Source organism: Stegodyphus dumicola, chromosome 3 (genome assembly GCF_044657685.1).
Source record: "Stegodyphus dumicola isolate Sdum_Otavi_A_Nest chromosome 3, ASM4465768v1".
NCBI classification, from domain to species: domain Eukaryota; kingdom Metazoa; phylum Arthropoda; class Arachnida; order Araneae; family Eresidae; genus Stegodyphus; species Stegodyphus dumicola.
In genome coordinates, this window is record NC_140770.1 from 209927976 (window position 1) to 209943602 (window position 15627).

Below are 15627 nucleotides of genomic sequence, written 5' to 3' on the forward strand. Positions count from 1 at the left end.
TTTGAGCTACCCGTATCAATCATTAATCTAACTTTACGCCTTTTATTCTTACCCTCTATGTTCACAACTAGGGTCTGAAGGAAAACTTCATTCGTAGCACGCGAATGCAAAGAATCGATTGTTTTCTCTTTTTTCTCATCATTTTACTGGTTATGCATTTCACTAGACTTATTACATTCAAGACTAGGACAAAAAAATTTCAAATGCCTTTTTGAATAAATCTGACACTTAACACTTGATCGACACTGGTTACTGAGGTGACCTTTAACCAAGCATATTCTGCATAAACCTTTCTTTTTTACCGCAGACAATTTTTCATCTAACGGAATATAAAACGCCTTTTTACAATTACGCGTTTCATGATCTTTTAAACAAAACGAACAAGAAGGTATTGCTTCATGATTCATCAAATCCGACGCGGAAGGAATATTTTGGCTAGTTGCCAAGTGCTTACGATCAGACTTAGAAAAAATATCCGCTCTGCTTAATTTTATTTTTTCTTCTGACTGAACTTCGCTTTTCAGAAATTCAATTATTGCATCAAGACTCGAAATGTTTCATTCAGATTCAGTAATTTTTCGTTGTCTTTCAAACGATCGCAATACGTGAATAGGAATAGCACTTTCCACAAGAGGATATAAAATTGTTCCACACTGATCAGTCGTTACACCAAGACTGCTCAGGGCTCTAAGTTGTGTTGAAAGTTTGTTATACAAACTACTCAAAGAATCCTGCTTCCTTTTCGCTGCGTTATCCAAAACAAGTTTTATTAACTCTCGAACATAAAAATCAATTAAAAGTTCTTTACGCCCATATCTCTCAGTAAGGCTTTCTATAGCCAAAGGATAATTTTCGTTCGTCACCGGAAAAGATTCTACAATATCTCTAGCTTCTGATTTAATTTTTGTTGACTGTATCAAATAATGGAATTTGTCTGCATTCGTTAAGTTATTATTTTCATGTATGTTTTTAAACTGATTCCAAAACGTAAGCCAATTTTTTAAATCACCTGCGAACTTATAAAGTTCTACTTTCGGTAGCCGTTGGCACAAAGTTTTACATGTATTTTCATCAGTAACTAATTTCTGACTACTCTCTGACGATGTATTTTGGATTTCGTTTAATTTACTCTTAATATTATCGAGAAATCGTTCCGATTTTAACTGTATCCTAACAGCCTTATCTCGATAGTCCTCTGTTATTTCAAATTCTGTTTCGAATTCTTTATCATCAGTTATGGTATCTAAATAAGCACCGTGCGTCAATTCTAATGTTTCTGCCTTTTTCTTGAACAAATAAAAGCACATTTCTGCTTCTTCATAATCAACATTATCATCATTTAAAAGATCATCTAGTCTTTTATATGCTTTAGTAAAAGCTGAACGTTGCGCAGTTTTGTTTCTTTTCATCACTTCCATTTTGTCTTAAGTTTAAAATATTCAGATAAAAATTAGGCAAGAAAAGTATTTTAAACTTCAGTAAAACAATAATCAATAACTTCAAAACGGAAGTATAAGGTAATCAACTTACCCTATCTATTCTTTCATCCAACATGTTTCCAACAAACACGCCCACCCGGGGGCGCCAGAAATGTCGTGAACATTGTGAGTTTAAGAGAAAATAATGAGCGGTTTGTTAAAATTTAGATCAGATGAAAGATCTTTTATTATATAGCATTTTAATACTATTTAGCACAGTGTAATAAGTTCATTTTACAGTACGCAACATCCTCAAAAATGATCGTTACAACGCAGTTCGATCATCCATCTTTAGAACAACAATCTCTCTCGTTGCCATTCCGTAACATAGAAACTTACCTTTCATGGAGTTCGATAGTGGCGCGACACAAAGTGTTGCTTTTGCTGACGACGCAGCTTTTGTGATCTGTGGTAGAACAAGAAATATTCTGGAAAATAATGTAAATGAAACTCTTCATCTTTTTAAAACTGAATGCAACAAATTGAAACTGACAATAAGTGAAGAAAAATCAAAAGCTATAATTTTCCATGAAAAATCTCAAAAAATCACTCGACTACCAAAATTTTCAATAGAAAATAATAGAATACTATTTTTGTTATTACTGTTGAAAAATAGTTCCAAAACTTAAATTTCTAGGCATAATCATTGACAAAAACCTCAACTGGATTGAACATCTCAAATATATCAGAACTAAAACACAAAAAATAGCAAACAACTTACGTTATGTCCAAGGACTAAATTGGGGACTAAATCCTCATATTCAAAAAAATTGTTCAATACAGTAATAACAAAAATAGTATTCTATGGTGCAGAAATTTGGGCGCAGCCTATGACTGTTCGGAAACAAAAACAACTGCAAGCCATACAACGTCCATTCCTTCTCCGGATCACAAAATGTTATAAAACAACATCAAATGCTGCCCTATGTGTACTTTCAGGAATAGCACCTCTTCATACTTTAGCACAAACTGAACATGCAAAAGCCATAGTTCTAAAATTAAAAAAATCCTGCATATTACATGATGAAATATTTAATCCAAACAATTTTGAAATTTCAGTCAACCCCTACAGAAGACATCCTGCCTCTAATCCTAAAATATATAGCACAATAAAACCTCCAACCAGTCATATATCTCCACCAATAATATATACAGATGGATCGAAAATGGACTTAGGAGTTGGCTGTGCATGTATAATACAAATAGATCAAACCCAGAAAATAACTCTCCAAAATCGACTCGCCAAGGAAAATAGTATCTTCCAAGCAGAATTACACGCAATTCGAATGGCAGTAGAATACTCAATCGATAACAATTTACAAAAAATCAATATTTTCTCAGATAGTCAATCCGCAATACTAGCTCTACAAAATCCCAAACACACATCTGAAATAATCCAAGATATTTTTAACAAAACTATCCAATATCCTCAAATATCACCAAACATTTATTGGATAAAGGCTCACGTCGGAATTCTTGGTAACGAAGAAGCCGATTCAGCAGCCAAATCAGCTACTACCAACAATAATATCCCTTCAAGAAAAATCTCCTGGCCAAAATCATACTTCAAGAACTATCTATGTAAAATCAGCCTCCAAATGTGGGAAGAAGAATGGACAACAATAAATATAGGAAGACAATTACATCAAATAGCACCTCATGTAAATGATACATGTACAATGGTCCATTGTTATATAAACCGCTTTTTAACTGGACATGGGCCATTTCCCACATACTTCTTCAGATTTAACATCTCAAACTCTGAGCAATGTGTATGTGGAAATAAAGGTGATCCAATCTATTATATTACTCAATGTCCCTTAACAAAGTCAACTCATATTAAATTGCCTAATTCAAATATCAATGCCTTCCTTCGTTTTGCAATTACCAACAAACATTTAAAAAATAAAATGAAAATACAATGAAATATCTATCTTCAATAGGCAAAAATTTATGTGAGCACTAAAGTAATTAATGTCAAAACTCATTTTTGAAGCTGCAATTCATCTAAAACATTTCTTATCAAATTATCTTAAAAACAAACCCTTGCAATAATACTGATATAGTACAAAAAAAAAAAAAAAAAAAGGAAAAAGAAGAGGAAGAAGATACAGATTCATAAAATAAACTTTGTCTCAAGGAACTACTATGAACTGTTATAAATTATGACTGTTAGCCTACTATTATTATACCTATTATAACTTCTATAATTATATCTAATAGGTATGATATCAATCAAAATAGCGATATACTATTTATGCTGTTATATTTTGTGTTATATTATACTATGTATTTTTTTTAATATTAACTTTAAAAATAAACCGAAGTGTAGTGGGACTATACCTACATTACTTAAGGTAAACATTGGGTGTCCCACTACATTTCCACCTGAACCTGAACCTGTGGTAGTACCAGGCATCGGTATTAGTTCCAGTAATTTCTCAAAAATGTTAAAATTCTTGTCACAAGAACGAAGTAACACTGCTAATTGAGCTTTGTCACTAATGTCCGTGCTCTCGTCACAGGCAATGGAGAAACTTTCGAAACTAGATGATTTTGCTTTGATCTGATCACTTAAATTCGCGGCTAAATCAGTACTCTTTCCGCAACTGTATTTCGAGACAATGAAATTGATTGAAAAGCCTTCACATTTCCAGGACAAACAATTTCTCCAGCTTTCATTAGGCATTCCTTGATGAAATCACCGTCAGTAAAAGGCTTCGGATGTTTAGCTATCAACTCGGACAAGACGTAGTTTGCATGTACCGCCGCTTCACTTTCTTGCATTACTTTAAACATGGACTGTTGCTTTTTCACTCCTAACTTGAGCTCTTTCAACTTTTCTTCTCTCATTAATCCTTCGTAATTGTTATATTTCGATTTGTGTTGTTCGTAATGACGTTTAATATTATATAACTTTGGTACATTAATAGTATTATTACATATCAAGCAGATTATTTTATCTTTTATTTCACAGCAAAAATATTCTAATTCCCATTTTACTTGGAATATTCTATGTTTGTAAGCGATTTTTCGTTTAATTTTACTACCACTTGGTTTTGATATATACATACTGAATACAAAGGGCTGGAATAAACACGGTTAACGTTAAAAAGTTAACAAAAATTTATTCTTTCCACAAGAGATAAATCAAAATGCTGAAATATTTCTTCAAAAATATTCTAACAATATCACAAAATGTCAAACGTTTAGCAAAAATCAATTCAAAACAGAGAAACTAATTCTATCTCAGAGCGAAATCGCTACAAATCAATCACAGGATTAAGTAAACAAACAGTTCGCTAGAACTACAGCTACTACTGAGATGAGTTGTTTGTTCTCGGCTTTTATAAGCTTTATAATTAATTTCTCGAATATACTGGAAACATCTATAAATATCTGGATTTTTGCGGATGGCAACAGCAATTACGAGATATTTATTTATTAGGAATTAAATGCACGCGCTGTTCTATTTTTAACCTTCCAACGCAGCTGTCTTTTCAAAAATCGTCTGCGTTGCTAAGGCAACATGAAGCAAATCTAATTACAATTCTAAATAAAAAAAAACTAAATAAATAACTATGAAATCCGTAACAATATGAAATAAGTAATAATTAATAATAAAGCAAAGTGCATGGACATGCATGCACCAATATATCGTACAAAACTATGTTTGGAAAACTGAGACCATGAGTTCGGCCACATTCGGCTATCGGGGGATGCGTACAAGTTCTGAGTGCACGTGTCCCCCAAAAGCCGAAGGTAGCTGAACGCAAGCTACTCACACGCATTTGTAGTTTAAGTAGTGTGTGTGTCAGCTCGCTGTAAATAATCTAACAACACTGAATAAATTATCGTTAATTACTTAGCAGTAAACATTTCATTTTTTTCTTCGTCGATATGTTATTTTATTATTATATATTATTATTTGCCGATATATTGGCCGGGCCGCAAAAATATTTGTTGTGGGCCGCGAGTTTGACATCCTTGCAGTAGAAGCTTTAATCTCTCCTGCTGCTGAGCCGTCTAAGAAACTTAAAATTGATTACTCAGCTAAAGCCAACTGTATTGTCCGCTTAAGTAAGGAGACGAAAACGAAAAGAAGTTGAAACAACCACAGGGGGGGGAGTTGCGTCACTTGCTTGTAACACTGGCAGTGATGAGAAAATTTCTGCCAATGAAACTGACTGAAGTCAGCCAAGACTGAAAACTCAATCTTGAAGGTTCTAAATACTTCTACCACTTCTGGGCTAAGCCTGACGTGCAATATAAGGAATTAAAATGCTTCACTGCTCACAGAATGTTTGACTTTGTAGAAACTTTTAAACTTGGCCAAAGGCGACAAAACGTATTTTTCAAAGAAGACTTTGGAAGCCATGCAATTTTTTTTACAAAATTCTGGCACACAGTGTAATCGGCTGCAATTTAGGAAAAGCCGTTCAATAAAATTTACCACCCGTAGATTTTCTCTAAGGTAACCAAAAAGAAATCAATTACTGATGCCTTGTCATCACTTAACATCGCGGTCAAGAAAGTAAAGCAGTTCACGAGAAAACGATTGGAAAACCGAAAAATTGATCATTATCTTCTACGCATGGTCGATGGCAAGAAAATTTGTAAATCTGTACAAGCTTCCCAGTCAGGAAACCTTCACTTTGATTTTGCATGTGTTTTTCCCATTATAAGAGTTATCTAATGCACCAGTAATATGCAAAACGTATTTACACTCAAACTAGCATGTACCAAACTATCAAAAACTACTAAGAATGCTCAAATTCCTTATCTTCTTTTTGTAACAACTGGTTCTTTCATCGATACACGCGCACGTTTATGATTTTTCTTACGTTTGTGATTACTTTTTTCGAAATCGGCTTTTTCCTACTCATAGTTTTTCCAAAACAGCCATTGGTGAATTCTTCATTAATTTACTCATATATAAATTATGCACTTGGCTTTACTAACATCAAGAAAAGTTCTTTTCTGTAAATGGCAAGAGACATGTATTACTGTATAATTTATACTTTATGTACGCTTTCCGTTCAATATTCTGTTTAACTGTAATATGGAAATGCGTTTCATGAAAATTTGATTGCAATTGCTCTTGCATCTTCTACTGCTTCTGGAAAATACTAATTTATAAATCCAAAGAATATTAGATTCCTCCTTGCAATGCGTGCAGATGACAAATCAAAATATGCATTTGTACATACATCAGGCTGTTGAGATGAATATGCTTTATTCTAGAAAGAATCGAAACTATATATGTAATTAATGCACATTACGATTTTTAATAAATGTGGTTTTAAAGGTTAAATGTTAAAATAATACCTTAAAGAACTTATTCTCTACATATAATAAAATAAAGAGTCTGTCTCTCTCTCTCTGTGTTTGTATGTGTGTCTTTCGTTTGCGCTGCGCGTAAGCTAATAGACCCACGGCTACGAAATTTGGTATATAGTGCACCTCGAAGCGATTTTTTCGAAATTAGAATTACAATTTTTTTTTTAATTTTATGTTTTGTGACGAAATCGCGTCATTTTGAGACATAATGGGCTGTAGGAAAGCGAAATTTTACTCTACACACTCCATTTTCACATCGTCATTAAACGTAGGCACTTAGCTATTTTACGAACTTAAAATAAATTTCGTGTTTCAAATAAATCGATTAAATACAAATTTATTTAACTAAGTGAGCTTAACACCTTTTAAACGGGATTTTTTATAAAAACGTTTATTTTTAAAAATGTACAGTTTATTTTTCTTTGATTTTTGGACACGTTAAACTTCCATCCTTGCGACTGCTTTTAAAAAAAGAATTTTGGAAAAATGATAATATTTTGTATTTTTAAAAAAATTTTTAAATGAAGCTTCCGAGTACACTTCTCGCATCTCACATCTTTAAAAATGTGATTTTGGCAATAATTTTCCTGTCTTACTGTTTTTGATAGATTTTTGATGAAATCGCATCATTTTGAATAGTTTCATTATTTTAGAAATATGGGTTTGGCAACAATGTTTCATCGTATTTCTTATGTCACTGTTTTTAAGAGATTGGCATATTTTATTGTCATTTTTATATATATATATTATACATTCTTATTGATTTTTTTTTTTTTTTTTTATAAAGTTGTTCTGTAGAGTAAACTTCTGCGCGGAATTTTATGTTTTTTTGCTTATTTCACTGTTTGTAAGATATTGAAAAGTTTTGCATGACTTTTTTCTTCAAAGGAAAGTTGGTTAATTTTTTATTAGGATAATTAATATTTGTATTAAGGGATATAGCTTATTTCATTGTAATTTTTTCTCTTGAAAATATAAGATAAAATATCATTAATTATACTTTGCTTTTCAGAATTTTTTTTTTTTTTTTTGTATTTTTTTATGCTATTTATTGCTCATTTCACTGTTTTTAAGATATTGAAAACTCTTGAGTGATTTGTTTTAGGAAACAAAGTTCTTAACCTCCTTTATACCATTTGAGTTCTTAAGATTTTGCAAAGGGAAGTTGGTTAATTTATTTATTAGGATAATTGATATTTGTATTAAGGGATATTGCTTATTTCATTGTAATTTTGTTATACATAATAACATTTTTATGAAGTTGTTCTGCAGAGTAAAATTCTACGCAGTTTTTAAATTTAACGTTTGGTGTTTCCTTCAGCCATTTTCCCGGTACATTTAAAAGCCAGACGAAGGCTGGCAGCGGAGCTGCTAGTAAAAAATAAAGTTAAAATAATCTTCTAATCAAGCATACTGACTTATTATATTTTTACTTTAGAATGAAAAATATTTTTTCGGTCTTCAACATTAAGAAACCTGATTCAGTCTCATTATCGATTCAGCTGCTACCTGCCACAAAACCACTTTTTGCAATGCCATTCTATGAAAAATGATAGCTGTGAATTTATTAAAAATGATGATTTAAAGAAACATATAAAAAGATTCTTAATTCTGGATCACAGATACTGCTGTTGATTAATTAACAGTAATAAAATACAAATTAATACTTATTTTCTCCATCTCACTACAATCAATTCCTACAGGGCATAAGAAGCTGCCAGAAAAGTTAATCAATTTCAATCCAAAAGCTAGTGCTTATTAATTGGTGCTCCAAGTACATCAGTTAGATTTCGAGCTTGAATATGTAGAATATGTTTTGGTAAAACGTATTCAACTAATCGGAGTGAAGGCTTTCCATCATATTACATTTAAACAGACTTTCTATTAACATAACTATTAGCGGAATGTCTGGCAACAGATACAGATAAAGCTCTTGGAGCTTTTGCATTAAATTTTAGGATTTTTCTATTTTTATTCATAAAGCTCTTCACTATAAAACATTTAAACACAAAGGGCTTCATGCGATTTTTAATGGGGATTTTTCTAAAAGATAACAACACATCCTTTAAGGGAATATTAAGAGCAGCAAAACATCATTATATTAATAACGCTTGTTGATCCAGCCTAAGGGACACTGTGCATGAAGTTTCTCAAACGTAAATTACAAGCCGAAGGTTTTCGTTTGATCGGAGACATGAAATTGCTTTAAATGGATAACACTACCAATATTGCACAGGAGCAGCCTCTTTCTAGCAATCGCAAATTTACTAAAAGACATATAGTAAATTCTCAGTTGAACTTTGATATACGTCAGAATTTGCAATTTGAAAATTTAAATACGACTTCTGAATCGCATCCAGTAACCTCACCGTGAGATACTGATGCAATACCGAACAGACAAGGAAATCTTAAATTCCAAACGCAGTATATATATATATATATATATATATATATGACAGAAAGATGCTGAAGTTCTTTCCTAAAAAAATATTCTATACTGCCTTGGCATTTTCTCAGCATATATAAGAGCTTCGTTTTCAGTCTTTTTAAGCGAAGGCATCCAGTATCATTACTAAAACTCCATTGAACCAACGTTCCAACTTTTCTCAGTTTTGTCAGCGGGACGAATCATCTAGATAAAACTTCCAGTTAAAAGATATCTATTGGTTGCTCCGTTGATTACTGTTGCTCAACTGATATGACCACGCGTTGCGTACGAATGAATTTATCTGTTTTATTAACAGCTTTTTTTCGCAAAAAATGTAACGTACTTACTCTCTTCCTCCTACATTTAATCACTAATACTTACAAACCATGAAATACAAACCATTTTGTACACGCTATCACAATGACTTGTTTCTAATTAATTTCTTCGGAATATGTCATAGATGATGAGAAGCTATAATTTCTCTGGGTTTTTTAAGACATTTTTCATCACCTTTTTTTTTTAAAGATCCCAAAATTATCTGTTATTAGTAATTAGTGTAGTTTAATTTTAGAAACTCTTACATGATCATTTGATCAGTACTATGTTTTTCCCATATTGCAAATATATAAATTTCAATTATCATTTTCTCGAAATTGGTCTAGTAAGCTACGTCACCGCCATGTAACAAAATTAGTTGTAACTCAAACACGGCTCACGTAAAATTCAAGTCCTCTATTTGAAACTAAAAAAATAATATTTTTTTCCATAGTGCAAATCTTCAGATTAATCGGAAAAGAATACGTTTTGTCCGAGAAAATATTTTCCCTAATTCCTCATTAAAAGTCAAAAGTCAACCAAACTGATATTTTAAGCACTTTAAATTTGCATTAAGGTATGCACTAAAATATCATTAAATTAAATGTGGAAATCGTTCACGATTTTCAAGTAAATATTTTTATTTCCATAAAACATGAGCCTAATACTAAAATTATGTATTATGCATCCAATAGTGTTAAGCGCTTATACGTGCTTTTCAGTTATGCTAAAGAACTATTTAAAAAAAATTAAATCATCAAAGCCTACGTTCAAATATTCTGTTCAGTAAATATGTATTTTCGATATCAGATAAATTTAATGTGAAGTTAAATGCACATTTATTGCTTGAAAAATATTTACGGTTACAGTATTTTAACAAAATTTGTTATTAGTTATGAAATAGGTGCCCAAAATAAACTATATTTTAATAATGAAATACTGCCGAACTATTAACACATAAAATAAGCTTTAAGATCAAATGTGTGGAATGTTTGTGAAAACTCAAATAATTGTCTTAATCGGAAATTTTCAAAATCCATTACAATCTTCACAAAAGTTACATCATAATTAAATATTAATTCCACTAAGTCTTAGAAAATCAATTAAGTTATTTTAAAACAGTTTATAGAAAAGTGTTTTAGTTTAGTCGTTTGTAATTAAGCTATTTGTGTTGACCTTAATAATGTAAATTATCCTAGAAATACGTTTTATTATCATGTTAAGTTTATTATGTTTTATTATCATCATCATATAATGTACGTCATTACGCAATTATTGCATTGCATTAATATTGCATTGCAGTTATACATTTATTTATTGTATTATATATATACATACAACATATGCACTAAGAAATACCCAATTTTACCTTAGCAAAATTATTTCATGTCCTACTTTAGAAATACATAACATATGTTATTTATAAGGCAAAACTTACTGTAAAAATAATTTGTTTTTTGCGAAAGCTTCCATTCCAGAATAAAAGGTCAAATGCTTCTTTATCATTTGTATAAAGATACACATTAAGATACACACTTTCGGCACGCGTGATGAAACTCAGTGCATAAGGGGTAATTTACAAGACAAAAAACAACCTTAACATTCCATTGCTTTTCGAGAACATAGTACTTGGAAGAATCAAAAAATCGGATCCTTTAGGTCAAAAGCTTTATGTTTGAGCACCACGCCAACATATTCCATTCGAAATTCAGAAATAGGTCTTTGTTCTGTGTTCCGGGAGATTTAATGTGGTTTATTCGAGCGATTCGTGTTAGGCGACAGCCGGAATATATATTATCACGCATTTTTACCTATAAAAGTCCGTAGCTATTCTTCTTCTCGCATTAATGTTCTAGTTGTCTTGACATTTCTGTGACTGTGAAAATTTCTTCACCATTTTTCGGCTGACACTGTTTCTGGTGAATCCACTTTGCAGTCGTCTACAATGTTCTCCACTTTCAATTTTATGGCGTTATTTGCTTGTTTATTCTTCAGTGCAGTAAACTCTTTCCCTGGAATACAAAATCAGTTGCAAGAGAAAGATCGAAAGATAACTGGAAATTCGAGACCGGAAAGGATTGAAGTGGAAGTTACTTCTTTTCCTCCCAAGCCTTACCAGTTTGGCTATGAACTGGAAGATGGTTTTGGGATGAGCCAATATCGCAATGAGGCTTCCGATGGCACAGGTGTTGTGAAAGGTAGCTACGGTTACATGGATCCTACGGGAATTTACAGGAAAGTAGAATATACTGCAGATGACAACGGATACAGGGCAGTCATCCGCAGCAATGAGCCTGGAACAGCAAATCAGAATGTTGCAGATGCCTTATTCATCGTTGAGCCAACCCCGACAGGTATTGTTCGACAAGATATACAGAATGAAATATCGCCTAGAGATAATAAAGCTTAATACATTCGCAGTATGAAAATGTATGAAATTTCTGTTAATAGTGCCAATAATATATAGCAGTAATAAAAATCAGAATATCATTTTTACATTGGATTATTATTTTCCCAAAGAAATGAAAGAATGTGGTAAATATTTATTATTCATTGCATGTTTCCCTAAAAACTAAGAATCAAAATATTCGAATACAAGCTTTAACAAAATAAATTCAGTGAAATTTGTATACTTTTATCTTAATTAGTTAACACTATTTTAACAAGATGCATTTGGAAAAAGCATACATAAATTTAATCTTGAAAAATTAATTCTGAATGCAATTAAAATGTTTCAAAATATCGAGCTAAATTTTTTTAAGATGAATAACAATTTTTATCATGAAATTCTTTTAAACTGTTTCAAGTCTGGAAGACGAATTACGTACATTTGTAAAAAATGCATTTATAGTTAATTTTAGCAGCATGCATTACCCTTTAATTGAGTTAAATTACCTGTATGAAACAGTATAGGTCTGCATCTACGGTTATCAACTATCAAATATTGTTTTAGATAATGGTATACTATTAATTTCATACTATTTGCTTCTTTTTTAAAATGAAATGTATGTTTTTCAAAGAAATTCCTACTAATTCAAGTTTGGATAAGGAACTTTTATTCTACAAGATTTTGCCTCCTAATCATAATAAAACATATTTTACGTCTTTAACGCTTTATTTATTAAAATGGTTATGTAAATGAGCTTCAAAAACTTTCTTTCTTACAGATATTGTTAATTATTAACCCAGTTGCTCTTCTTATTGCTAACTATGAATTCAGGAATTGTCTTAATTTTAAAGCAACATTTTACTGGATACTGGTAAATAAATATTTTACTTGATACTGGTAAATATACATTTTACTTGATACTGGTAGCATTATTAAACACTTTTCCATATATTACTTTATTTAAAATTAATTAAAATTTCTGAAATTCGTTCAGAATAGGAACTAATTTCTTATGTGTAATAGAATTAATTTTACTAATTTTTTTATGTGAAGCTATGTTATATTTTCCTTAAATCAATACCATATTTCAAACATTTCAAGTAGAATTTGTATACTTTATACGTAAATATAGAGAGAGTATCGTCCTCTAAATTCTTCAGAAGCCAAAAAAGTAGATGAATCTTATTTATAAAACTCGCGGAAAATTTCTGATCTAAAAAAAGCCAATATTTTAAGAATGTAATACATAAGAAAACCTGGCAATCAGGACATAAAAGTTTGTTTGTATTGGAAAAATAGTCTTGAAACAAATATATTTATAAAATTAAATTACGTTTTCTTTGACTAATTTTTTTTGTTTCTAGCAGCTTAAATGAATAATATAACTATTATCAATTAATTAAAGCAATTAATAAGCAATATGTATAATAACTATAAGCAATTAATTAAAAATAAAATATTAGAGACATACTATATCATGTTTTCTTTTGAAACCTCTTGTATGTCTTCTACATGCAACTTATTTTTCCTAGTTATTTATAACTGCAAATATGAAGGAATGCATGTTTTGAATTCTTTTCAAGGTAAATTTGGATAAGGAGCGTGTCTGTATGCATATATGCATGCGCGACTGTATGTGTGTGTTTAACAGCAAAAACAAATATCTCATGTAGATCTAGATACATGTTAAATTTTTAGAGAACGCACTTTTCGTGAAGTAAAAGAATATAAAGTTTTAATTTGAAAATATTGCTCTGCATACAAGATTTTATTTTTTTTTCTTTAATTTTATCCATTTAAAAAAATAAAAGAATATGTGCATTAATTTTATCAGAACTCAAAACAATGATTTAAGTATTTCTTTGAAGCAATGCGAATGAATGACTTATTGGAGGAATTTCTACACTGTTTCTTATATTTATACCAGGTAATATTACAACGCAGCTTATTCGTTTACTCAGATATATGAAGAAACACACTGGGTTTGTTACATTTTATTATCCCGTGAATATTTAATGAGAAATGGATTTTCTCATTTACATTACATTTTTAAAAAGAGGTGAATACTTCTGAGTTCTTGTTATCTTACATAATTTCCGTTTCTACGAGTTCAGTCTTCAATGAAAAGAAATTTTTAAGTGAAAGAGAAAAACTCAACTATAGATAAGAGACTATCGCATGGACTATAAGCTACCACATGGAACAAACTGAAACTATCACATAGGCACTGTATAGATTATATAATATCCTCTATTTTTTCTGCTTTTTAATTTATTAATTCAGAATTTTACTTTGTACATAAACTTAAAGTTTTGTGTATACATTTTGTAGCTGTGTGGAACAAAAAATCAAAATCACTTCAAAAAGTGTATTCAGCACTATACAATGTTTTATGTTTAAATTCTTAAATTTTAAATGAGAAACTACATTAGTTTTTAGAAGAAACATTATTTAGAAGTTTGCTTTTGAAAATATTTCTATTCTTGAATCTAATTATTCCGTCATTTATATATTTTAACATTTTGGAATAATCATTTTATATATTTTAAAGAAAATAAATATATAATAAAATACTGCACGATTAAATACCTCTTGGGCGATTAGTCATAAAAGAAGGTATTCTTTCAAATTCAACTGTTTCGATCGAATCATTTCATTTAGTTTCATAAGTGTCACGTAGAGAAAAGTATGTAACAAAGTATGTTCACGTAGCAAAGTCCATTAAACAAGAAACATTTCGTATTTATGTGACCAAAATTGCTCCAGATCACCTTAATTTAAGTCGGGAGCACCATATACAAATATCGCAGATAAATATCCGTTTAAACTTTAAAATGAATATTTCTAAAAGTTATATTTTTTATGCTAGGAAAATACACGCATAATAAGGTGTTTTAAATTGCCATTTTGAGAAATGCTAAATTTTAAAATTTGCTATGCAGTGTACTTCAGTTTTATACAATATCCCAGTAATGACATTCTTATTGCGAGTAAAAAGGTTTAAGTTGCATAATTTTGAAAAATTTTCCTCAAGGCTAGTTTTCAGCATAGACAATTTGTTCATTCAATTTCAGCATAGACATTTTGTTCCTTAAAAGCTCTTTAATAGAATAAAAATTTTATTAAACTAAATTATTTTTATTAAATGTAAAATGTGATCAAAATTGTCATAGTCTGAAAGCCTACTTTATTTGATTTATATCTTGAATTTAAACTATATTTATATACATGTATATATAAATAAGTACAATAATGTAAACTGTATATGTACGGCATTACTATGCAATATTACTAGACAAGTAATCAATGTCAAAAGATAAGCAAACAAGTAGAAACAACGGGAAGAAAGGAAAGAGAGAAAGAAATAAAAACGAAATATAAGAAAATATATGCGAAATGCATATAAGAATATGAATTTGAATTTATTTACCACGCACGCCGTTTCATCAGGTGGGGTTGTTAACACGTGCTAGTCCTTGTGTTGCTTCCAAGCAGCTGCTCCAGTTCCAAGCAGCTATTACATAGATAAAATGTATATCGCCGAATTTCGTGTGTCGTCGGTGTGACGGCGGGAGATATATCTAGCTTTATGGACTTATGAATTTGAAACTCATTTCACGAATAATAAATATGACTTCCATAATTTTTTTCAGTCTTTACATCATATAAAAGAAACC

At 30.6% G+C, this 15627-nt stretch overlaps 1 long non-coding RNA gene and 1 pseudogene across 1 annotated transcript in view; one reads left to right on the forward strand and one right to left on the reverse strand.

The window, feature by feature from the left end:
- Positions 1 to 15627, reverse strand: part of LOC146998262 (uncharacterized) — a 215735-nt gene extending 200108 nt beyond the window's left edge. Inside the window, exon 1 of the long non-coding RNA XR_015040403.1 lies at positions 15381 to 15627. This is a non-coding gene — a long non-coding RNA (uncharacterized LOC146998262). The remainder of the gene's footprint in view (positions 1 to 15380) is intronic.
- On the forward strand, positions 11013 to 13332 carry LOC118192960 (cuticle protein 10.9 pseudogene; annotated as a pseudogene).